Source organism: Culex pipiens, chromosome 3, assembly GCF_016801865.2.
Source record: "Culex pipiens pallens isolate TS chromosome 3, TS_CPP_V2, whole genome shotgun sequence".
NCBI lineage: Eukaryota > Metazoa > Arthropoda > Insecta > Diptera > Culicidae > Culex > Culex pipiens.
Genome location: NC_068939.1, coordinates 18,126,482 through 18,153,407, shown reverse-complemented (window position 1 = coordinate 18,153,407; position 26,926 = coordinate 18,126,482). Strand labels below are relative to the sequence as shown.

Here is a 26,926-nt window from a genome sequence, read left to right as displayed (position 1 = left end):
CGCGCTATGATTGGTCGTGAACGATTGAGGGTCTTTATTGTGGGCTTTAAAGCTGCTGGAGATGCTTCCGATATAGGTTAAGTGCCACTAGGTCACGACCGGGCGCGATCGGATTGAGATGTTTGCCCACCCATTTGATTGATTTGGGCTGCTGGCTGCTGATAAGCATTTTTTTAATATTGGGAAGTGCCTCCAGAGATAGTTTAAAGTGACAGACAGTGTTGCCGGTTCCGCAGTTTGAACAGCTGACCGCGGGTTTTAAATTACCGTTGGTCGGTACTCCACTGACCTTCATTGCGCGCATACATTGCGCTTCTTCAGTTAGTTACCCCCAAGTACCGAGCCGGAGCCAAAAGAAACCAAACTGGGTCATCTGGCACTTGGAGGACGACGGAGAAGCCGTGTACTGCCAGAAGGAGCGAGGGGTAAAACTGCTCATAAACGCACACGTTCCCTGATTGACTACGGTCCGACTAGCGATGATCATCGGGTCTCAAATGTTGCAATAAGCAACGGGTTTCCGAAACGAGCGCATCAATAACTGCTGCTTTCGATGATCTGCCTTCGCGCGGGGTCTGTTTTGCTTGCTGATCGACGATTGCTGCCCTTCTGGCCGAAACAAATTACGCAAATTATCCCATCCAACTGATCTACTGCGGCTGCAATCAATTGGAGCGCTTCTCCATCAACCAATTGACCGACCAGAACACCCACATTGCGGATTCCAAGGGACCACCCTCAGAACCCATCATCCAACCGGCAGATGACCCTATTACCGGCCTGACCGCGTGACACAGATAAATAAAAACAGCAATTGACAGCACTGCTGGTGTATTACGCAACGTCATCGTCGCCGCAAGGTGTAATGTTTTGCTTGTTTCCTTCCTTCAGCGGCTGTGTTTACAACGCGTCGCCGCACCGCGTCAAGCAAAAACAAAACTTGTGTAACAGCGGTGTATGCGTGTAGAAAGCATAACCATCGATAATACCACTTTCGTTTTTCTGGCCCGCGGCCATTAGCGGGATCGAGATCAGGGCGCAGACTCGGCCGGGTTGGGCCGAACCGGTTATCTCTATCAACCGCAGACTCTGCGAAATACACTTGACAGAAGCCGGGTTGCCAGCAGACTCGGGATCCGATAGACGCGACCTTTGATCGCGTGATCGCGATGTTCTGTACACCCAAATGAGAAACATCTCGCAGAAAAAGGTTCAATTCACCAATACATCTTTATAAACGGCGCGTCGTAGCTGTCAAACGACTCAACAAAACGCAACCATTTTAACGCTTGGTTCCTCGTTTGAGTGTACTTCTAAATTTCGCAAAAACAGATGTTTTCGGTGGCGCTTAGTACTACAATTCCGCGCATTCCACGCACCAAACAATTCTACAATTTGTTAAAAATAACTAGAAATGTACGCACGCAATTTCTCGAAAATTGATGACCGCCTCATTACTTTTTGTAAACACTGTCGACACTTTAGTAAACAGAAAAAAACGAAACGGTTGCGCTGCGTTCACAGTTTTGTCTACTCTTTATCGTCTCCAATCATCGCGCGGCCACAGACTTGAAAGAAAGCATTCTTGGATAGTTAGTGCGCCCTATCTTATCTGGCGGCCGTCGACGGTTCGCCAAGGCCCGGTTGAGGTCATACTGTGCCGCGATTGCGGGTGAGTTCCACTCCGAACGATAACACAAAAGAGGAGTCGTCGTAGTTCGTGGAAAAGTTATGTGATACCGAGAGAGCACTCGGACACTTTGTTTGTTGATTCAAGTGCGCGGAAAGATAACACCTCGGATGTGTCAACCGTCGCGAGTGGGTTTTAGAAATAATAATTTAATGATTTTTTTTTCTAATTAGAAATCGATTTTTTTTTTTCGAATGATTAACAAAAATTCATAAGATTTAAATAAAAAAAAGTTAGGCATGTTTTATCAAATAACATGTCCGCTTGTTTGTGACTAATTCATTTCGAGGCGTAATATTTATGTTTGAACAAAGTGTTTGGTTTGCGCAAACATGCTGTTGCCAAAGTGTTCTGAATTGTAACATATTTACTTGAACAGCAAGGATTTGACGCACGAGTTTTTTTTTTATTTCAATGATTTCAATTTAGTGTAAAATGTTGAATAATTGATTTCGTTATAGAGAAACTAATAACATGCTTTTGTACCTTTTAACCTATTTAAAACTTTTTGAGTGGCCGTATGTCTGAAAAAACCGTTTTGCATCATCAGTTTGTCAATATACAAATTGAGTTGAAATTGAGTTGATTTGGTGTAGCTATGGATGAGGACTACAACGAAAAAAAAAAATACAAGACAAAAATCGCCAATTTTAAAAATCTTTTTTTGTTACTAAAAAATTATTTCCAAAAAAAAAACAAATTTTGAAATTGTTTCACCAATATATCGGGAATTTATTTTCAAATTTTCAATGTTAAAAAATGAAAATATTGTGCAATTTACAGGCTTCGTTATTTATTTTTTTACTTAAAAGCTTAACAGAGCAGTAAAATTCCCAAAGATTTAATTTACCAAATATAGGACCAGGGCGAATTGGCAACCCAGAGAAAATCTCATTTTATTATCTTTGAATAGTCAACCAAAAAGATAGTTTCAACAAAGTCAACAAAAAGCAGGAAATTTTCTCAGCTTTTTGAAATAATTGTTTTATTTAAAAAATGAGTGAAAAATATTCCAATTAAAAGCTAAATCAAAATTTTAATAGAAAATTAATTTACCAATTTTTTAAGAAAACGCACCGTTTTGGAGCTATAGTTACTTTCAAGTTATAATTCTCCTAAAATTTTATTTTTTTCATTTTTTTTAGCATTTTATGGTGAAAAGCCACCACTGAACTTGTTTTTTAATCTCGAAATATTCTCTGCCATTTTCTCAATTAAAAGTTAAATAACGGACAATTAGTTTCTGAGATAAACTCGCAGAAAAGAATACGAATCGATGAAAGTGAGTTTTTGTCCTGAGTGTCACCTAATCAGCCTTTAATTTTTAACTAACGATATCTCGGAAATTATTCAATATTAATAATTAAGCCTTTGTGAAATTTTACGATATTCGGCTTCAATTTTTAATGAAAAATCGAATTTGCAATCAAAAAGTATTTGTACTTTACAGATGTTTAGATAACATGTTCCGCTCCCAAGACATAGCTTCTTACAGGGTGACCACTCAAATCCCATTTTGAAATTCCCGACTTTTTCCCGTCATTATTCCAGAAAGCTCAAATAATAGGCATTTCTTATCTAAAGAATGATTTCAAAAGTCAATGTCAACAATCGAAAAAAATCTGAATGAATTTATTAAAATCAAAAAAAAACTTCCAAAATTGAAATTCATTATTATGATTCAGAGTAGAAACACAAACAATAAGTCTTTGAAAAATTATCAAAAGTTCAACAATACTTATAACCTCCATGTTATTTTTTAAATTGGCAAACGTATAGTTTTTGAAACTTCGTTTCAACTGGAAATGGAAAGTTAAAGATAATTGAATGTAAAATTTCAATCCTTAAACATAGTTGCTGTTAATATTCTTTCAAACAATTTAGGAAAATTTCAAGAAATTCTTAGAAAAATGTTTTTATGAAGTTCCCTTTTTAATTTTATAATTTTTTATATTGAATTTTTTGAATCAATGTTGATTTATCAAGTGGTCAGTGTTTAACTGTTTATTATTCTTCAATAAAACTTCAGTTTGATATGATATCATGTTTTCCCACTTATATTGTGCAACATGTTTGAAGAGACCATTTTTGTAAACAATTTTGCAATAACTCAAAATTTCATGGATTAATGTTTTTTTGCAATTTCAATATCTATGGTAGGTAATTTACAAATACTCACAAAAAAGTTCAAGGGCAACATTTGGAAAAAAATAATAATTTGAAATTACTTAATGAATTTAGTTAAACAATTAGAAATAATTACCAAAAAACCATTGCCCAATTCAAGTTGGAATCTTTTTTCAACTATTCAATCTACATAGGGGAAATCTACCCTTTCCAATCAAACACCTATCTTCGTCATATGGAGAGTTTGATGCTCGATTAAAGCTCCAAAAATACTATTTGGGCTATAAACTTACCAGCAACAGCACCGCCTCGAGTAAGCACGCAAATGTATGCCACTTACTGGCCAAAAAGATCACATTTAATGCACTTTTGATCATAATTTGTATTTTGCGAGACCACTTCTCATCATTTTGTTGGCACACACAGTGACACACACGAGAATCCCTCAAACGCTTAATGAATATCGCCAAAATTAACTTTTCACTTTCGCTTACTTTTTCACGGCGCTTAAGATATGAAATTGCTTCCAACTACCGGCAACATGTTCTTTTGATCATTAGTAAGGCACTCACTTGAAGAATAATCCCGAAAAATGTAATAAATTAGCAAGCGCCATCAAAAAAACAAACGCGCCAAGTCGTTTGACGTTTCAATTTTCACTTTGCATTCCACTCGAAGGCTGAAGAAAACCGAGCGAGAGACGAAGCCAAAAAAGAACAAAGGCTGGCCGTCAACACCACCAGCAGCACAGCCAGCGATGCCAGGAAACTTTCCCTATAAATGCCACTTTTCGTGAGTGTTCGTTTGAACTGTCAGCGCAAATGGCAACACTCGACAGAGTGTTGGAAGAAAAAAGAACTAAGCCGATATTAGAAAAATGGGCGTGGCCCAATGCATTCGCCTCGATTAGAATACCCTTGGGATTTTTTTTTGTTAAATGCTTGGTAAAGAAATAGAATAACTTTTAGTGAAAGTGAAAATAAACAGAAATGTTCACAAAAACTTGCTCTACTCGTTGGTGTACTTGGTTTTAGTAAAATTCAAGGGAGACTCTAGATTATCCAGCATCATTCAAACACGACCGCTTATTAGGATTAAAATGGGTAGATTTCCCCTATATGACAAAATGAAATAGAATCATAACTCGAAGTTGGCCATTAGGCTCTATTTTTTATTAGTTTTTCATTAACTTAACGTCTTGTTCGATAAACAAAAATTAATAGCGATCATTTGATTCATAAAAAAATATTATGAAAATATAATGTTGGAAATCGAGCGAGAAGAAGGAACGCATTTCTCGCTCGCGAGCGAGGGAGAGAACTTGTAGCACGAGCGCTCGCGAGCGCTTCGTGCTAGCCGTTTTTCCCAAGCTAGTAATTTGTTTATCAGGCTTATGAATACGAACCAGGCGATGGTATAAAGGTTTGATCGTGGTCGATGGTTTCAATTTGATCGTTTCTAACACGTTAAACTTCTCGCGAACGGGAAATTCTGGCTCGCGAGCTATCCCGTTCGCGAGCGGAGAAGAGCACGGGCAATCGGTAAGTTTCTCTCGGCAGCTCGAGACTCGCAGCGAGAACTCGAGAGAGAAATTTTTCTCACGAGATCGCGATAATACCAACACTGCCAAACTCAAATATATTGAAATAGTAAAAACCTGAAACTACAGCAGAATTGAGTGAATTTGTGGTTGAATTTAAATGAAAATTGTACAAAATATTACAAAATGATTCAATAGTTAAAAAAAAAAAACATTAAAACAAGAATGCTTGAAATTCCCGACTTTTCCCGACTTTATTACAAAAATATCATAAAATTCCGATTTTTTCCCGATTTTCGGCGGATTTTGGCGAATTCCCGACATTTTCCCGACATTCCAGATTTCCCGACTTGAGTGGCCGCCCTGTACTTAATGTTTGATTTTGACTAAAAAATTCTAGTTTTTATTTTTTTATAATAGTGTCCATGATTTGCCTTTCTGAAAATATTGTTTTTTAAAATTTGAGACAATTTCCAATACAATTGCCTAAAAGACTGGAACTTTGGTTGTTGAAAAAGGAAATTAATGTTTTTTTGAGTTTAATCTAAACAGTTTCTTTTATTTTATAGTAAAATATCTCAGAAACTAATGATTTAAGCATTATAATGGTCCTATTTTCAATGTTTAAATATGAAACATTTGTTGAATTATCAGACCTTTTCGGAAAAAGCATTTAATTTTTTTTGGAATCAACTCTAACATTCCAAAAGGGTGCATTATTTAATATTGCACCTTTTTGAAATGTTAGTCTTGATTCCAAAATGTTAAAACTTTTTTTAAAAGATCAGAAAGTTTAATAAATGTTTCATGTTTTAACATTGAAAATAGAATCAATTGTGTCTGAGATATTGAATCTCGGAAAAAAAGCTGTTTGAATCAAACATAAAAATATCAATTTTCAATCAATTTTTGAAAATATTCAAAAATATTTTCCGGAATGAAAACCACACTTATAAATTTAATAGAAAAACTGGAAATATTCAATCAAAATTAAAAATAACAAAAAATAAATAAAAAAATAATAATATAGATATTGAAAAATTTACGTTCCATTTTTGTATGGACTGCTGCCAAAATTGAATGGAACCCTTTATGGGTGAACCAATGACACAAAATAGCTTTTTTGGAAGGGGAAGGGGGAAGACCCAAGAAATTTAAGCCAAAAAAAAGTTACAAAAAATGCATCAAAACATGGTTTTGTGTTGAACTTAGTGAACTTTATCAACATTTTTAATTTTCAATAGGGACTCATGTGATTCTAAACTCGACCGAATGAAACAAATTCGGTATAATTTTATTCAACAAGTTCTGAGATATTTCGATTGAATTGTTTTCTACACACAGACATTTTCTCAGCATTTAATTTTGAGTGGATTTTCAAACGTGAAGGTGGGACTAAGATGTATATTTATGAAGTTGATTTTGCAAGTGATTTTATAGCCTTTCCTCAGTGAGGAAGGCAAAAAACATACTAAAAAAGTGTATGTAAAAAGTTCAAGATGGTATGTCAGAGACATAACCGAAAGACATAGGACCAAACAATTTGAATGTGTTTTTGGATTGCTAGTGAAATCTGAAATAAGATTATTTTATTTTGTTTCATAGATTTGTCGGCAAAATTGTCATAAATGTTCTCCCAAGGTGAACCTTCTATGAGGGCACCGGCAACTCCAGGTTGTGGCCACTACGGTCGAAATGTCAATTTTCATGTTCAGTATCAAAACCATGAATTTTGATATCCATATTGCCACAACTCGTATGGTTGTGTTAAAGACCCTCCGGGCCCCGGGGAAACCTGCTTTGAGATCACCGGTCACTCAAGGTTGTGGCCACTACTGTCGGAATGCCAATTTTCATGTACAGTATCAAAAACCATGAATTTTGATACCAATATGCCTCAACTCGTATGGTTCTGTAAAAAGTCCTCCGGGCCCCGGGGGAACCTGCTTTAAGGGCACCGGCCACTCCAGGTTGTGGCCACTACTGTCGAAATGGCCATTATGTTCAGTATCAAAAACCATGAATTTTGATACCCATATTGCCACAACTCGTATGTTTCTGTAAATGTCCCCCCAGGCCCCAGGGGAACCTTCTTTGAGGGCACCGGCCACTCCAGGTTGTGGCCACTACTGTCGAAATGGCCATTATTATGTTCAGTATCAAAAACCATGAATTTTGATACCCATATTGCCACAACTCGTATGTTTCTGTAAATGTCCCCCCAGGCCCCGGGGGAACCTTCTTTGAGGGCACCGGCCACTCCAGGTTGTGGCCACTACTGTCAAAATGGCCATTATTATGTTCAGTATCAAAAACTATGAATTTTGATACCCATATTGCCACAACTCGTATGTTTCTGTAAATGTCCCCCCAGGCCCCGGAGGAACCTTCTTTAAGGGCACCGGCCACTCCAGGTTGTGGCCACTACTGTCGAAATGGCCATTATTATGTTCAGTATCAAAAACCATGAATTTTGATACCCATATTGCCACAACTCGTATGTTTCTGTAAATGTCCCCCCAGGCCCCGGGGGAACCTTCTTTGAGGGCACCGGCCACTCCAGGTTGTGGCCACTACTGTCGAAATGGCCATTATTATGTTCAGTATAAAAAACCATGAATTTTGATACCCATATTGCCACAACTCGTATGTTTCTGTAAATGTCCCCCCAGGCACCGGGGGAACCTTCTTTGAGGGCACCGGCCACTCCAGGTTGTGGCCACTACTGTCGAAATGGCCATTATTATGTTCAGTATCAAAAACCATGAATTTTGATACCCATATTGCCACAACTCGTATGTTTCTGTTAATGTCCCCCCAGGCCCCGGGGGAACCTTCTTTGAGGGCACCGGCCACTCCAGGTTGTGGCCACTACTGTCGAAATGGCCATTATTATGTTCAGTATAAAAAACCATGAATTTTGATACCCATATTGCCACAACTCGTATGTTTCTGTAAATGTCCCCCCACGCCCCGGGGGAACCTTCTTTGAGGGCACCGGCCACTCCTGGTTGTGGCCACTACTGTCGTAATGGCCATTATTATGTTCAGTATAAAAAACCATGAATTTTGATACCCATATTGCCACAACTCGTATGTTTCTGTAAATGTCCCCCCAGGCCCCGGGGGAACCTTCTTTGAGGGCACCGGCCACTCCAGGTTGTGGCCACTACTGTCGAAATGGCCATTATTATGTTCAGTATCAAAAACCATGAATTTTGATACCCATATTGCCACAACTCGTATGTTTCTGTAAATGTCCCCCCAGGCCCCGGGGGAACCTTCTTTGAGGGCACCGGCCACTCCAGGTTGTGGCCACTACTGTCGAAATGGCCATTATTATGTTCAGTATAAGAAAACCATGAATTTTGATACCCATATTGCCACAACTCGTATGTTTCTGTAAATGTCCCCCCAGGCCCCGGGGGAACCTTCTTTGAGGGCACCGGCCACTCCTGGTTGTGGCCACTACTGTCGTAATGGCCATTATTATGTTCAGTATCAAAAACCATGAATTTTGATACCCATATTGCCACAACTCGTATGTTTCTGTAAATGTCCCCCCAGGCCCCGGGGGAACCTTCTTTGAGGGCACCGGCCACTCCTGGTTGTGGCCACTACTGTCGTAATGGCCATTATTATGTTCAGTATCAAAAACCATGAATTTTGATACCCATATTGCCACAACTAGTATGTTTCTGTAAATGTCCCCCCACGCCCCGGGGGAACCTTCTTTGAGGCCACCGGCCACTCCTGGTTTTGGCCACCACTGTCGAATTGGCCATTTTTCATGAGAACCGCCGCATCATAGCGACTTCCACGCCGTCCGCTTCGCTCGAATTTCCTCCTTCTGCTGCCGGTGGTTCTTCCTTCAGGTTGCTGGTCCTCTTCTTCTATTGGCCGCTGCTGCTGCTGCTCCGCGCCGGCCCGACGTGCACAGTTCGAGTGCTCGTTCCAAAGTGACTTGCTTTTGCGAAATTTTCTGCTTAAATAGCGGCACAGCCGGAGAACGGCACAAAAGGGGCGCGGTCTCGAATGCATACGCTCGCTCTGATTGGTCATCTGTCCAATTTGTACTGAAAAATTCCTCATTTTGATTGCATGTTAAGTGCTTTAACTATGTTTAGTCAGACTATCTATGTAGTTAAACAATAGCTGAAGTCTTCCTCTTTCGATTGGTGGTCCAACCATCTGGATTGATTCACAGGGAAAAAAGATATAAGCGTTCAAAATGTCCCCTTTTTTAACGCTTAAAAGTGACGCTTTGGATCGAATTTCTGAACTGGCCCCCCAATATAGTAAGTAAAGACATAGTCCTATGTCAAAACAACTTCCTTTATCCATACACTGAGAAATAAGAGTTCCCAAAATCGTGAACAAGCGTTCATGAAAATGGGAACCACGAACAAAGTGTTCAAATTTCATGGTACGTTTTTCAAAATCGTACCATGAGATTTGAACACTTTGTTCGAGGTTCCCACTTTCATGAACGCTTGTTCACGATTTTGGGAACTCTTTTTTCTCCGTGTAATGACTTAATTTTAAAGCACCCGCCATAATTCCTGCCCTGCTCAACCCGTCTGCAACAGATAAGCAAACTTAATCCCGCTTGATAGTTCCACTTGATCGAATCCAAGGCCGCCATCGTCGTGTCGCGTCGATTGGCAGAACAAAACAAGTACAGTCATCCCACATATTCGGAACACCCACAAATTCGGAACACTTTCGAGATAATTTGTCAATAGCATGCCAAATGCAGCTTTTCCGTCAACCCTACTATTTTTAGGACCTTTATTTGGACATTCTCTTGCTATTTCATTAGTAAAAGTAGTACTTTTTAGACAAAAACTTCATTTCAAGACAATTTTATCCAGAGCAGCAAAACACTGCCTCCAAATTGCCTGTTTCATAATTGTGGGATGTTATTGTGCCTCCCACAATTGTGGAACACCTGAATTTAACTGATATTTCCACAAAAAAGTCATCAGACCATGTTTAAAACATCACTAAGCATGAGTTTCATTGATTTCAGTGTGTGAAGTCATTATTTTGTTAAAAAATCTGTATTCCTGGAGAGAACCAAGGTTTGTTTACATCCGTAAGAAAAAAGTGTTCCGAATTTGTGGTTTTCATGGGTCAATGTTTTTCTTTAAAAAATGATATAAAACGTAAAAAACTACAGCCGGTCTATACATCAATCGAAAGATCTCAAGAAAAGCTTCCACATGAAGGAAAAAGCAAAACATTATGTTCGATTATCGATTTTCTATGATTTTTCAACCATCGGCCGATCTGTAAACCGTTCCGAATATGTGGGATGACTGTAGCGTTCGCTGCTAATAGTCGCTACCCCCATTTAGCTTATCTCAACTATTGCCCATACTTGCAGCCAAAGTTGAACCAACTGATTAGACCGTCCGGGGTGGGAACCCTATGATGACCATTTTCGCGATTCTTTTTTATTGCAAGTTTGTTTTGCTCTGAAACAACCACAAACAGCCCAGCTGATAGAGATGAGACACTCTGGAATCGCATGCACCGCTCAACGATCACTCACCAATTCAGTGCAGCGGGTTCGAATCCCGGAGGCAACGAGCAAAACCGAGCAGCAGCAGATGTCATAACTCTGTCAGCACACGGTGGCAGCTCAGTGCGGCTTCTTCAGTGCAAGATCCCGGTACAGATCAGCAAGTCGGTGATTATTATTGCTAAACCCGGCAGCTAGCAGCTGCCGTCTAACGAAGATAATTTGCTATAATTTTCCACTTTTGGCCACGATCTTCACCTGGGCCTGTCACGTCACCCTAAATTCGTGATCTTGTCGCTCCGATGATCAGCGTAGCGTTCTTTTCGTTGTAATTTCGTTGATTTTTCGTTACTTCTTTTGTCTTTTTTTTTTGCAAACACTGTAATTACCCTGATTACGGCTGCTCTCGTCGGGCGATTAAAACACGATCGCGACCCCGGGTGCAGGTCATCGCGTCAAAAACTGCGCGACCTTTGATCCGTTCCGCGGTTGAATGCAAAACGTCAGCCACAACTGTGCTGCACTTCAATTATCGCACGAAACTGCGCCGCACTTTAATCGACAGCGATGACTTCAGCCCCAGCAGCAGGCTGCTATCAGCAGAGGTGCCCCCCTCCCCCCTTTATTCAGGGCAAACTAAACTCGGAGATAGCGGCGAGGTCGCGACACTTAATATCCACAGGGTGTCGACTTTTGTTAATCCCAGTCGCGCTCGAAGTCGCGCTACCAAATCACTTCAAATTTTGCCCAAACCGCGATGAATCTTGAACACGTACTTGTAAGTGCTTTTCCGAGGAACTTCCCCCACGAAAATCTACGATCTATTCAGGAACTCTTCGCCAAAAAGGTGTGTAGAACACGTTACGCGCTCGCGATCTTCAACGTGCTGCCGCCGTGCCGTGACGCGCGCGAGCTGTTACTGCCTGACTGCTGGAAGAGAGCACGACGGCCCCAAGTTCTAGACGGGAGAGAACCGACACACAACTGTAGCTCCTATCTACCCTCGCGGTTGCACTAGTAGTAGGTACTTGGACGACACCTTAGTGCGCGCGACAGCGGGTAGTGCGGAGGAAAGGGTAAGCTGGTAATTAGTGGATTAGGCACAGGTGGTTTAGCGGGGTTAGTTTTGGGGGAAGCCTCCAATAAAAGAATTGTTTTATTGTTTGAGAATTTGAGAAGTGAGTGCAAATGTTGGCAAACTACTCGAACGTTTACTGCTGTGTGTTTCTATCAAGCTACGTACTGTATACAATGTTTGCTCTAATGGAATACATTGCTGTGTAAAAGTTTGAGAATTTCAAATAAATTGATTTTCATTGATATAATTTAAAGGGATCTTCAAATAAAACGTTAGACCGAGCCACGTAGCCCAGTGGTAACGCTTCCGCCTCGTAAGCGGTAGATCGGGGTTCAAATCCCGGCTCGGACCAACACAACTGGTGATCTTTTCCCTTCTGGAATCGATTACTTAGTAAAGGGAAGGTAGTGTATCGTCACAAACTGGACCTTACCACGACACCTTAGGGAGGCGACCTATGGAATGTTAACATTAACCCTCACATGTTAACATTAAGTTGAGAATTAAACTGCCACGAAATCCGCTTTGTAAATGCCGGCCCCGATACTCTTCAAGGGTGTTCCCTTCAGGGACTGGGAAAGATTTACTTTTACTTACTTCAAATAATTTAGAAAAACTTATTTTAAAAAGTGCCCTTCATTGTTAACAAATTCGCTAAGAAACTTGCGTACACAGAAAAAAAAAGTTGAATTTTGGAATGTTGAAAATTTGGTAGGTTGAATATTACCTCTTTTTTGAGTAATATTATATAAAAAATGTGTAAAAATGTGAACCTGATGAATATTCATTAAAAAACAGATGAAAATTCATTATTTTCTGGGGTAAAATTAATCTTTTTTTGACACAAAATCTGTCACCCTTGCCTGATGAATATTACCATCAATTTTTTCTGTGTATGTTTGTTAACACTGAAACGCTCGGGTAGTCATTTGACCCCTATTTTTTTCTTAAAAATCTCATAACTTTTGATAGAATTGACCAATTTGGATGCTTCCGGGTGCAAAAGAATTTTGGAATGTTGAAAATTTGGTTGGTTGAATATTACTCATTTTTTGAGTGATATTAATAAAAAATTGTGTAAAAATGTGAACCTGATGAATATTCATCAGAAACTGATGAAAATTCACCAATTCCGGATGTAATATTACACTTTTTTTTTCGCCACGAAATCTGTCACCATTTCCTGATGAATATTACCATAATTTTTTTTCTGTGTTTTGATTATTCAAGACAGAAATTGAAATTTCAAACGAATAATTTGAGGTTAATCATCTACAACCCAACCGTGACTTTAAGCGAGCTAATCTAAATATTCGGCAAAATGTAATTTTTCAACCAAACTTTGATCAGTTAAATCATTTTCTTTATCAATAAAACTTTAAAATAAAACAACAAATTTAACGTTTTTTGGAATACATCAAAAACGCACACAAAAAACATTTTAGGTAAAATATAATTCTAAATCGAAAATTACTGTTGTGAATTTTTGATAAAGCGCACCGTTAATGAGTTATACATAGTTATGTTTTCAGTTAAATTATAATAATTCAACAAAATAATATTTGCTTTAATTTTCAAAAAAGTGTATATTGGAAAAACTGAGAGAATTTTCTACCATTGCTTTGGTTGCTGAGATTGGTCTTGCAAATTATTGTCTTTTTCATTTTAAAAAATAAAAACAAAACTTCAAAAAATATTTTTGAAAAGCTAAGAAAGTTGTCAACATTTGCTTTTTTGAGCATTGTTGATCCGGCCTTTGGTTGTTGAGATATGTCTTTGCTAAAAATGAAAATGACCAAAAATGAGTTTTTTTTTAGTTCTACCCAATTGACTCTTAATGTTCAATTAATGATATCTTGGAAATTTTCTCAACTATTCTCAGTTTTTAAAAATCACGGCTTACACTTCAAAAGGCTTAAATAATATTATTAGCACTTTATACCTAAAAACATATGAAAAATGGAAAAAAAAACGAAGAGGGTAAAGTTTGTTAAAATCAAGTTTTTGTGATAAAAAGTAATTTAAAAATAATTCGAATACTTCCTTAGCAAATTCAAAATGGCTTATTTGCACATACGGAATCGATAGACAAAGTTTCAAACAAATAAAACAATATGATGAAAAATTGATTTGCGAGATTTCAGACATTTAATCAAATTCTTAAAAAACGAGAAGTGAGATTTTTTGTAGATCATAAATTGTTCAAATGACCTCCTTATTATGAGAAATCAAAAAATATCAAGGAAACGTGGATCAAAAGAAGGTTTCTGTTTTATTAATTTTTGTAAAATATTAAAAAGCACTCGATGTTGAATTTAAGCCATTTTTTATTCTAATTTTTAAACAAATTTTGAAGTATTTTTGAATTAAATTCGAAATCAAAATAATGAATAATGAAATATAATTGAATGTAAAATCGAAAAGTAAGGTAAAACTTTGAAAAAGAGCGTCGTTTTTAAGTTTTCGTCTTTAAAAGTTTTAAACAAATAAATATATTCTAAACAAATGGCTGCTAGTATTATTTTTCGAAAAGTTGTTATATTCTATCTTAATTTTTGTTGTTATCCAACCTTGATAAAAAATAAGTTTGTGATATCTGGAATCTATTGACTCGATTTTCAATGTCAAATAGGAATCAAGGTTATAAATCTGGAAAGAAAATACTTAGAAGTTCCACTAACAAGCTCTCCTTTCAACCTGAATTAGTGAAATAACAAAAAATCTAGCATGGAAAAAATGTATAATTTTCACTCAAGTGCACATGGCTTTAGCCAGGGTTGCCAGATATTTCATATCTTTTCAAAACATTTTTTTAAATAAATAAAAAAAATGGTCAATGAAGTTTAATTGTAAAATAGGGGTGTCGAGTGACTTAAAAGCGCAAAGATCCAATTTGTGTCAAATTATTCTATTTCCAAAACTTCTCAGAACCTCGCTGTACTTGCCGGAATCGATTACTTAGCCAACTGACACAAAAAAATACTAGCTACTGACCGGCGACGGCCACGATGACACACATTCAAATCATAAGTCTATAACTAGGTCATACGGTGGTGACAAAGCGGAGCACGCGTTCTAACCCCGCGACTTGGCTGTACGTAACACCAGTCAACTTTCCGTACGTCAATATTCTTATCATGGGATTTTCTTCAAGAATCGACATTTAAAAAATTCACTGTACGTGAAAAAAAAACAGAATATAGGTACAGCGCAAACACTAGTGCAATCGTCTTATACACAATGTTCCGCTTGACTCTCCGGCTGCGTATATGACAGGTTGCCAGTTCTCTTTTTATAGCACGCCACTTGAGAGAGTGTGTTTTCGAGCTGGTCCAATCTAGCTGGGTCACAATTAGCCACCGCTAAATGGATGACGAGCGCGGCGGTACTTGTAAAAGCTGTTACCTCTGTATGTGTGTATGAATAATTGCCGTTTGTTTTTGTACATTTGAATGCATACAGACAAGCTGCGCTGACGACTGCCATGAATGGGAGTTATTATATCGTGCTATCTTTTCGACGTTTTTAGGTCTCTCTGGATAAAAAGTTGGGAACAAAGTGGCTCAATGTCAGTGAACAGTGCACTTTGCACACATTTAAAACAACTGGGATATAATGCGAAGGGCTGTCAAGTTGGTAGCCATAATGGCGCCAGCCATAAAAAGCGACCTTTTTGACAGTTCGTCACCATTATGGTGCAATGTCAACAAGTGCTCGTTATCAACCTTAATGAATGCGATCGATTCAATTGGCTTCTCCCACTAAACTTTGCGCAACAGGAGACAACTTTCAATTATTCGAACGTCCACAGAGTACATAAATCAACCTCCAAACCTCCCCTAGAACTGGCCGCGGCTCGGCAGAACGGCAACAATCGAGCGAATTAAGCCTCCCCGGTGACCTTCACTTTCGTAAGGTTTCGAGCGTCGTCGTTCCCTCACTTTCGCGTGGTTCTACCCGTACGAGCACGTGGATTCCACGGACAAGTGGGACGTCCTGAACCGGCGCGGCCGCGCTTTAATGGCACTGGCACGCACCCTGTAAACGAGTGGCCGCACACACACTCAGACGGCGCTTGTTAAGGAAACCGATAATCTGAACTTGACGGTTGGAGGCGTTAAACGGCTGAAATTTTGACGTTTAGTTTGGTGACTTTTTATAGCGCTTGCCATAATGGTCGGAATCAGCCGTTTCGGATCGAAATTGTCTCTCGAGCAATTTTTATCGGACATTTAAGAGTCATCGGAAGGTCTCCGCGGTAGGGCAAACCGACGATGACGGCAACGGCGTCGAAGGGTGCCATTAAGTCACCCACCAGGGAGAATCCAAACTGTCCGCAACCTGCGGTTGACCTTCGCTACACTGTAAATTGAAGGGGTGCGACGCATTATAGAAAACAATTATCAGTGTACCGGGATGAGGTGGCATTTTAATTCCGGCCATCGCGTCGTAAAGTTAAAATAACCCCTTATTGGGAAGTGTTAAGGTTTGCGTGCGGTGAGGGTACTTACTTAAGGTGATTACTGAATGGACTGTTGTTGTTGTCGGAACATCATCAGCGGACAGATAAAGGGAGGAAGGCGATTCTTCGTGTGGAGTTATTACCACACGCGCGCGTTTCCTTCGACGAAGATGACAGCAATTGTCTTTTCTGGTTGGGTTTGCCTGCGCGCAAATTATGACATTAACGTCGTTAAGGCGCAAGGAAATGATGCCATAAACAAATTATAAAGGTCGCCAATAAATCAGTGTTAACTTTTTTTGGACATTGGGAAGCACTGTAATGATTTATGTCGAACTCTGTACGTCGAATGTCAGACTTTTGTTGAGCGATTATCCACGATGACCGTTGAACTTGAAATTGATAGGTTGACAATAAACCAAGAATGTGAAGGTAAGAGTGTGATTGGTCTTGACCTTAAGGTGAAGCATCTTGAAATATGCTTCCGATTATTTCATGGCTATCATTGCCATCTTGGTCAAATGACATAAATCAACTTCTTTTTTTGTTGAATTGGCAACCCTGAAACCTTGTTTTGACTTTCAACTGTCAGTTTTCATCGCACAGTCATCGCGCCGAAAGGCGCGTTAATCGCAATTCAACTCACGAACTCCCAGCTTGAAAAATCGTGCAATATTGAAAGATCTTCTTCGATTTTCAACAAATTGATCTCAACCGAACGGCGTTACACTTCGGGGCAAATCCTCGAATATTGATCGTCACCACGTACCACCATCGAAGAGTCGAAGCATATTCATGAATTATTCATAAAAAAAAGCGCGAGGCCGAACCAACGCGTCGCAAAATCTACATTTCCTTGAATTATAGCACCCGCACACACACAGTCACTAATACAGGTCACACCTTAAACGTCTAACCGCCATAATGGTCGAAATCCAACGGTTTTTTTCTTTTCGCTTTTTTTTTTTTGTTTTTGTTTTACATTCTCGAAAAGTGTTGCAACTATTGTTTGAAATGTGTCACCGCAAAGGTTCTGTATGTATTTGTACATTTTTGCCAGCTCGCCAATGTGTGCATATTTTTTTTTTTTTTTAATTAAGTGTGCGGGCGGAAAACGATGCATTGTTGTGTTTTCGCGCCATCATCGCGGTTCTTCGGCTTTGCCATCGTTACATTTTATTAGACTTAATTATAATATGCGTGGAGTCGTTTTACGTTAACGACTCTTTTTTCTTAGGTTGTGTATTCATTTGCCAAAGCGATCGCTCCAGGTGAGGGGTTTGCTCGGATCGTGGTTTATTTTTATTGTCATCGATTGTGATCACGAGCACTCACTTAACGACTTTGAATTTCAATGATTGATTACACTACTCGACAAAACAAAACTTGTGTCAAGGGATTAACGATATCTCATCCGTTCCTGAGAGAAAAGGCATCCCCGAATCCGATGCAATCGACAGAATTTGATTTTATGTCCACGCGGACTGACGAGAAGTTGGTACATTTTTTAACATAAAAAATCGAACAATTTAAAAAAAACCATGCGTCTCTTCCCAATTATATGAGCCATCTACAAGAATATGGAAGCGCCTGGTGCATAGCCATTTCCTTTAAGCACAACGGAAACAACCAATACAAATGTATAAAAAAGTTGTCAAGTTCTCGAGGGGTCCACAACTAGCATTTTTTGTACGATTATAAAAAATAAATATTAAAAGTTTAAAATTAATTTATTTAAAAAACATATTTTTTGATTTGTTTGTTTACTAAAATTTTATGTATCTCAAAGGTCTATGGGTATTTCGGGATGTCCATGGTCATCCAAGGACTGCCTGGAGTTAAGATCTACGAGTCTACCGCCGTAGCAAGCAAGAGGTCGTCGGATTTTGACCCCGGATCATGTGCGTATAGCATCAGTGCATATGGTAGACTACTATATGAATGTGTTGGGATGTTCATGGTCATCCAAGGACTCCCTGGAGTTAAGATCTACGAGTCTACCGCCGTAACAAGCAAGAGGTCGTCGGATTTTGACCCCGGATCATGTGCGTATAGCATCAGTGGATATGGTAGACTACTATATGAATGTGTTGGGATGTCCATGGTCATCCGAGGACTCCCTGGTGTTAAGATCTACGAGTCTACCGCCGTAACAAGCAAGAGGTCGTCGGATTTTGACCCCGGATCATGTGCGTATAGCATCAGTGCATATGTTAGAATACTATATGAATCTGTTGGGATGTTCATGGTCATCCGAGGACTCTCTGGAGTTAAGATCTACAAGTCTACCGCCGTAGCAAGCAAGAGGTCGTCGGATTTTGACCCCGGATCATGTGCGTATAGCATCAGTGCATATGGTAGACTACTATATGAATGTGTTGGGATGTCCATGGTCATCCGAGGACTCCCTGGTGTTAAGATCTACGAGTCTACCGCCGTAACAAGCAAGAGGTCGTCGGATTTTGACCCCGGATCATGTGCGTATAGCATCAGTGCATATGTTAGAATACTATATGAATATGTTGGGATGTTCATGGTCATCCGAGGACTCTCTGGAGTTAAGATCTACAAGTCTACCGCCGTAGCAAGCAAGAGGTCGTCGGATTTTGACCCCGGATCATGTGCGTATAGCATCAGTGCATATGGTAGACTACTATATGAATGTGTTGGGATGTTCATGGTCATCCAAGGACTCCTTGGAGTTAAGATCTACGAGTCTACCGCCGTAACAAGCAAGAGGTCGTCGGATTTTGACCCCGAATCTTGTGTGTATAGCATCAATGGATATGGTAGACTACTATATGAATGTGTTGGGATATTCATGGTCATCCAAGGACTCCCTGGAGTTAAGATCAACGAGTCTACCGTCGTAGCAAGCAAGAGGTCGTCGGATTTTGACCCCGGATCATGTGCGTATAGCATCAGTGGATATGGTAGACTACTATATGAATGTGAATGAATGAAGCACATGATCCAGGGTCAAAATCCGACGACCTCTTGCTTGTTACGGCGGTAGACTCGTAGATCTTAACTCCAGGGAGTCCTTGGGTGACCATGAACATCACAACACATTCATACAGTAGTCTATCATATAAACTGATGCTATACACACAAGATTCGGGGTCAAAATCCGACGACCCTTTGCTTGTTACGGCGGTAGACTCATAGATCTTAAAACCAGGGAGTCCTCGGATGACCATTAAGATCTACGAGTCTACCGCCGTAGCAAGCAAGAGGTCGTCGGATTTTGACCCCGGATCATGTGCGTATAGCATTAGTGCATATGGTAGACAACTATGTGAATGTGAATGAATGAAGCACATGATCCAGGGTCAAAATCCGACGACCTCTTGCTTGTTACGGCGGTAGTCTCGTAGATCTTAACTCCAGGGAGTCCTTGGGTGACCATGAACATCACAACACATTCATACAGTAGTCTAACATATGCACTGATGCTATACACACAAGATTCGGGGTCAAAATCCGACGAACTCTTGCTTGTTACGGCGGTAGACTCATAGATCTTAACACCAGGGAGTCCTCGGATGACCATTAAGATCTACGAGTCTACCGCCGTAGCAAGCAAGAGGTCGTCGGATTTTGACCCCGGATCATGTGCGTATAGCATTAGTGCATATGGTAGACTACTATATGAATGTGAATGAATGAAGCACATGATCCAGGGTCAAAATCCGACGACCTCTTGCTTGTTACGGTGGTAGTCTCGTAGATCTTAACTCCAGGGAGTCCTTAGGTGACCATGAACATCACAACACATTCATACAGTAGTCTAACATATGCACTGATGCTATACACACAAGATTCTGGGTCAAAATCCGACGACCTCTTGCTTGTTACGGCGGTAGACTCATAGATCTTAAAACCAGGGAGTCCTCGGATGACCATGGACATCCCAACACATTCATACAGTAGTCTACCATATCCACTGATGCTATACGCACATGATTCGGGGTCAAAATCCGACGACCTCTTGCTTGTTACGGCGGTAGACTCGTAGATCTTAACTACAAGGAGTCCTTGGATGACCATGAACATCCCAACACATTCATATAGTAGTCTACCATATCCACTGATGCTATACGCACATGATCCGGGGTCAAAATCCGACGACCTCTTGCTTGTTACGGCGATAGACTCGTAGATCTTAACAAAAGGGAGTCCTCGGATGACCATGGACATCCCAACACATTCATATAGTAGTCTACCATATGCACTGATGCTATACGCACATGATCCGGGGTCAAAATCCGACGACCTCTTGCTTGTTACGGCGGTAGACTCGTAGATCTTAACACCAGGGAGTCCTCGGATGACCATGGACATCCCAACACATTCATACAGTAGTCTACCATATCCACTGATGCTATACGCCAATGATCCGGGGTCAAAATCCGACGACCTCTTGCTTGTTACGGCGGTAGACTCGTAGATCTTAACTCCAGGGAGTCCTCGGATGACCATGAACATCCCAACACATTCATATAGTAGTCTATCATATGCACTGATGCTATACACACAAGATTCGGGGTCAAAATCCGACGACCTCTTGCTTGTTACGGCGGTAGACTCGTAGATCTTAACTCCAGGGAGTCCTCGGATGACCATGGACATCCCAACACATTCATATAGTAGTCTACTATATGCACTGATGCTATACGCACATGATCCGGGGTCAAAATCCGACGACCTCCTGCTTGTTACGGCGGTAGATTCGTAGATCTTAACTCCAGGGAGTCCTCGGATGACCATGAACATTCCAACACATTCATATAGTAGTCTATCATATCCACTGATGCTATACACACAAGATTCGGGGTCAAAATCCGACGACCTCTTGCTTGTTACGGCGGTAGACTCGTAGATCTTAACTCCAGGGAGTCCTTGGATGACCATGAACATCCCAACACATTCATATAGTAGTCTATCATATGCACTGATGCTATACGCACATGATCCGGGGTCAAAATCCGACGACCTCTTGCTTGTTACGGCGGTAGACTCGTAGATCTTAACTCCAGGGAGTCCTTGGATGACCATGAACATCCCAACACATTCATATAGTAGTCTACCATATGCACTGATGCTATACGCACATGATCCGGGGTCAAAATCCGACGACCTCTTGCTTGCTACGGCGGTAGACTTGTAGATCTTAACTCCAGGGAGTCCTCGGATGACCATGGACATCCCAACACATTCATACAGTAGTCTAATATATCCACTGATGCTATACGCACATGATCCGGGGTCAAAATCCGACGACCTCTTGCTTGTTACGGCGGTAGACTCGTAGATCTTAACTCCAGGGAGTCCTTGGATGACCATGAACATCCCAACACATTCATATAGTAGTCTACCATATGCACTGATGCTATACGCACATGATCCGGGGTCAAAATCCGACGACCTCTTGCTTGTTACGGCGGTAGACTCGTAGATCTTAACTCCAGGGAGTCCTCGGATGACCATGAACTTCCCAACACATTCATATAGTAGTCTATCATATGCACTGATGCTATACACACAAGATTCGGGGTCAAAATCCGACGACCTCTTGCTTGTTACGGCGGTAGACTCGTAGATCTTAACACCAGGGAGTCCTCGGATGACCATGGACATCCCAACACATTCATACAGTAGTCTACCATATCCACTGATGCTATACGCCAATGATCCGGGGTCAAAATCCGACGACCTCTTGCTTGTTACGGCGGTAGACTCGTAGATCTTAACTCCAGGGAGTCCTCGGATGACCATGAACTTCCCAACACATTCATATAGTAGTCTATCATATGCACTGATGCTATACACACAAGATTCGGGGTCAAAATCCGACGACCTCTTGCTTGTTACGGCGGTATACTCGTAGATCTTAACTCCAGGGAGTCCTCGGATGACCATGGACATCCCAACAATTTCATATAGTAGTCTACTATATGCACTGATGCTATACGCACATGATCCGGGGTCAAAATCCGACGACCTCCTGCTTGTTACGGCGGTAGATTCGTAGATCTTAACTCTTAAGTCCTCGGATGACCATGAACATTCCAACACATTCATATAGTAGTCTATCATATGCACTGATGCTATACACACAAGATTCGGGGTCAAAATCCGACGACCTCTTGCTTGTTACGGCGGTAGACTCGTAGATCTTAACTCCAGGGAGTCCTTGGATGACCATGAACATCCCAACACATTCATATAGTAGTCTATCATATGCACTGATGATCCGGGGTCAAAATCCGACGACCTCTTGCTTGTTACGGCGGTAGACTCGTAGATCTTAACTCCAGGGAGTCCTCGGATGACCATGGACATCCCAACACATTCATACAGTAGTCTAATATATCCACTGATGCTATACGCACATGATCCGGGGTCAAAATCCGACGACCTCTTGCTTGTTACGGCGGTAGACTCGTATATCTTAACTCCAGGGAGTCCTTGGATGACCATGAACATCCCAACACATTCATATAGTAGTCTACCATATGCACTGATGCTATACGCACATGATCCGGGGTCAAAATCCGACGACCTCTTGCTTGCTACGGCGGTAGACTCGTAGATCTTAACTCCAGGCAGTCCTTGGATGACCATGGACATCCCGAAGTACCCATAGACCTTTGAGATACATAAAATTTTAGTAAACAAATAAATCAAAAAATATGTTTTTTAAATAAATTAATTTTAAACTTTTAATATTTATTTTTTATAATCGTACAAAAAATGCTAGTTTTGGACCCCTCGAGAACTTGACAACTTTTTTATACATTTGTATTGGTTGTTTCCGTTGTGCTTAAAGGAAATGGCTATGCACCAGGCGCTTCCATATTCTTGTAGATGGCTCATATAATTGGGAAGAGACGCATGGTTTTTTTTAAATTGTTCGATTTTTTATGTTAAAAAATGTACCAACTTCTCGTCAGTCCGCGTGGACATAAAATCAAATTCTATCGATTGCATCGGATTCGGGGATGCCTTTTCTCTCAGGAACGGATGAGATATCGTTAATCCCTTGATACAAGTTTTGTTTTGTCGAGTAGTGTTATTTGTGGCGTGCCAAAAAAGTTTTTCGAATGTGTTAAGTGCCCTTCAAAGTGGCCGTCAATGCTCAATGGTTTTGTGCGATGAAGGACATCATTCAAACAAACTGCCAACACTGGTTATATTTGTCAAAAACGAGAAAAAATGCACTCGAATAACTCACGTTAGGTCCGGGTTTCAAACGCTCGAAAAAGTTCGTCCCGAGCGCAAGTCACGTTCCCTAAGTTGTCGCGGCATTTTTAATTTTATCGCACTCACGTTCAAGCTCGCAAAATTGCATGAAATTATTCCACTTGAAGCGTGAAATGCACTTTGGACACTTTGATTTGAGGCGAAAGGGCAAAAGAGATGTCGCACTTGAACACGACCACAAAACTAGCAGCACTGTCGATATGTCAAAGTTCCATAAAGACTGCTATAAAATCGCCCAATTGCAGCACAGTTCAGTCTGCTTGTCTCTGCGTTAAAATATCTTCTTCGCATCCCTTTTAAGAACAAAATATTGTGGTTGCGGTCACGCACATGCTTCATTTAAGATTTCACTTGACACATATTCATTAGAATGACAGTTGCGTGAGCGCAACGCGCTCCGCAAGCGTCTGCCTGTCAGATGACGGACAATCTGCGATGCGTTACCCACCCGCTGTCACATTGCATTAACGTTACTTTCTTTCTTTTCGTTTCAGTGATGAACGAAATTGTTTCAATTTATCGAATCAGCGCCGTGATAAATCAAGACGATGACGACCTACAGGAAGCAGCAGCTTAAAACAAGAAAGCAGTGCAGAATAATCAGCTTGTTGAAGCGACTTAGTCCCAACATCTCTATTTTCTTGGAATTGTCGAATTTTAGAAAGGTTCCAGACAGGTAACGCATTCCAATTCCACACAAAACCTCGAAACCTGATCCTTTTTCTAGTGGTTTTCGTCTAGCGCAAAGCCCGCACCGTCCCAAACCCGATTTGTCATCCTTTACTTTACGGATGATTGCACTTTTGTGTCCCTGAAGCGAACGGTGCATTCCCGTTGGGATTAGATTGTAAATATTTACATGTTTTTGTCTGCGCTTCCTTTTTGTTGTCATTCCCATCAACGTTACGTGAATCTCTGATGTCATAAACATCTTCTTCTGTGTATTTTGTTTTGCTTCCTGCAACAGGTAGCCCAACCTAACCTCAAATCCCAAAAAGACGCATTTGCACAAAAAGAAAACAGTGGAAAAAGGGCGGAAGTAACGGAAGTACCAGTTCCTCTCCATTTCCTTGACGTTTGCAACCGGATCGTCTGTTTGTTTTTGCGTAACGATCTACGGAAGCAACCTGTCGGGGACAGGTTTTTGGGACGCGCCCTTCGATCTAGTCGTCATCGCGTTGGACCTGTTTTACGACACACGTGACGCCATCGCCGTCGTCGCCAGCTTGGATCGTTGACCTTTGGGACGTTTCTCGAACCGTTTGATAGATGGCCTCACTGTCACGTAATCGAATTATCGCCCTGTCATAATAATTCAATTATCGGGCCACCACACATCGAATCACGGCGCGGTTGGCGATCGTTCTTGCGCTGGAGAATGATATCTGGCAGTGTTGCCATACGCTGGTTCCGCTAGGTGACAAAAGCATTAAAAATAGCTTTTGACAGCAATGATGCCAGCATTTTGTTTTAATGACAACCTGCGGTCTTAAAACAATTCTTAAAATATTATCAAATGCTGACAACACTGCCTAGACGGAAGCCACCGATGGAAGCGTCAAACCCAGACACGCCAGCCATTAATAACGACAGAAAACGACGCCATTGTCGATGACAAGTAAAAGTGCAGCCAAATTAACATTCGTGTCGTCTTCGCCGGAGACGTCTCCAAAGCTGGAAGCTTTCGTTTTGTTTTCGGTCCCCTCTCTATAAATGTATAATAGCCTGTCCCATTTTGAGGTCATGTCGAGGAATTTCAGGTGCTCACTTCTTAAATGATAGATTATGATGTTAGGAACAATGTTTTCTTAGACAAGAAAAAATAAAAAAATACTTTCTCGCACCCCCTAGTCAATTTACTGAAAAAAGTCACTTTTTTGAACAAATTTTCTAAAATCGCTTGGAATCAATACAAAAACTGTTTCGATCAGGTGTGTATTATCTTCAAACGATAGGTTTTTGTCCATAGATTAAGATGCACTATCAATATTGGACCAAAATTTAAGTTTTTGGACTCTCCCAGGCGGATTTGTGTCGAAAAAATCGCATTTTTTCGAAACTTTTTTCAGAAATGTTCATTTAATTTAGGGTAGCCTATTTTTCCCAGTGAAACCAATGCATGCAGCTTGTAGGAAATTTCATGGCGAACATTTTTCCTTCTGAGAAAATCCAATTTCGACACTCCAGAGCCGAGATATTTGAGTTTTGGTGAGGAAAAAAGTGCCAATTTTCAAAATTTTCCAGAATTCAGAAGCAAGGCCTACTAATTACACGATGTAGCAAGCATATGTCTCAAAGGTCAGGGTATATTTTTTATAGTAATTTTGGCCGTTGAATTCGAATCTGAAATCAAATTTCGTGTAAACAGTGATGTTTTGGAGCTACACCCTTTTGGAATGTTATTTGCGTGTTTAAGAGGCAGTTTTTGTAAATATTGCTCGGTTCGTTCTAGAGGTCGTATCGAGGTGCTCCGATTTGGATGAAACTTTCAGCGTCTATACATGAGATGAACTCATGCCAAATATGAGCCCTCTACGACAAAAATAAGTGGGGTAAAACGGGCATTGAAGTTTGAATTTTCCGAGGATTTCGAATATGACGAAGTGAGACTAAAAAGTGCCGCTATGGTTTCTACAGGACAATAACTAACGTTGTAAAATGTTTGTTATAGAAAAATCGAAAAACTATGAGAAAAACTGCGATTGGCCAAAAAGTTATTACCGTAGGCTTATAGTCCATGAAATTCCCTAACGTTTGAACTAAAAGAGTATGGGTGTTGCTGGCTGTTGCAAAAAGATATTGAGGTTTTAAAAAAACCATTTTTAACAGTAATTTGCAAAAGCTATGAGAAAATGTTAAACCAATGATGGATGTCTATGGCTCATTTTGAAGTGCTTCAAAAGACCTTTCGAATGTATTTAAGAGAGTTGGAATGCATGAAGTTTTACTAAAATGCGAGCAATTTTAAGATTTTTATGTTTTTTGGACCTCAAACTTCAATGCCCATTTACCCCACTTCCCTTTGTCGTAGAAGGCTCATATTTGGCATGAGTTCATCTCATGTATAGACGCTAAAAGTTTCATCCAAATCGGAGCACCTCGATACGACCTCTAGAACGAACCGAGCAATATTTACAAAAACTGCCTCTTAAACACGCAAATAACATTCCAAAAGGGTGTAGCTCCAAAACATCACTGTTTACACGAAATTTGATTTCAGATTCGAATTCAAGGGC

At 40.3% G+C, this 26,926-nt stretch overlaps 1 protein-coding gene across 10 annotated transcripts in view; it reads right to left on the bottom strand.

Annotated features, from left to right (window-relative positions):
- Window positions 1-26,926, bottom strand: part of LOC120413442 (supervillin) — a 536,783-nt gene that overhangs the window by 403,052 nt on the left and 106,805 nt on the right. The window contains exon 1 of one of the 10 annotated variants that reach the window (XM_052709433.1): window positions 11,274-11,835. The exons of 7 other annotated variants lie outside the window; for them this stretch is intronic. The gene's annotated coding sequence lies outside the window, so the exon portion shown is untranslated. 2 more of the 10 variants (XM_052709434.1, XM_052709431.1) reach the window with 2 other exon arrangements.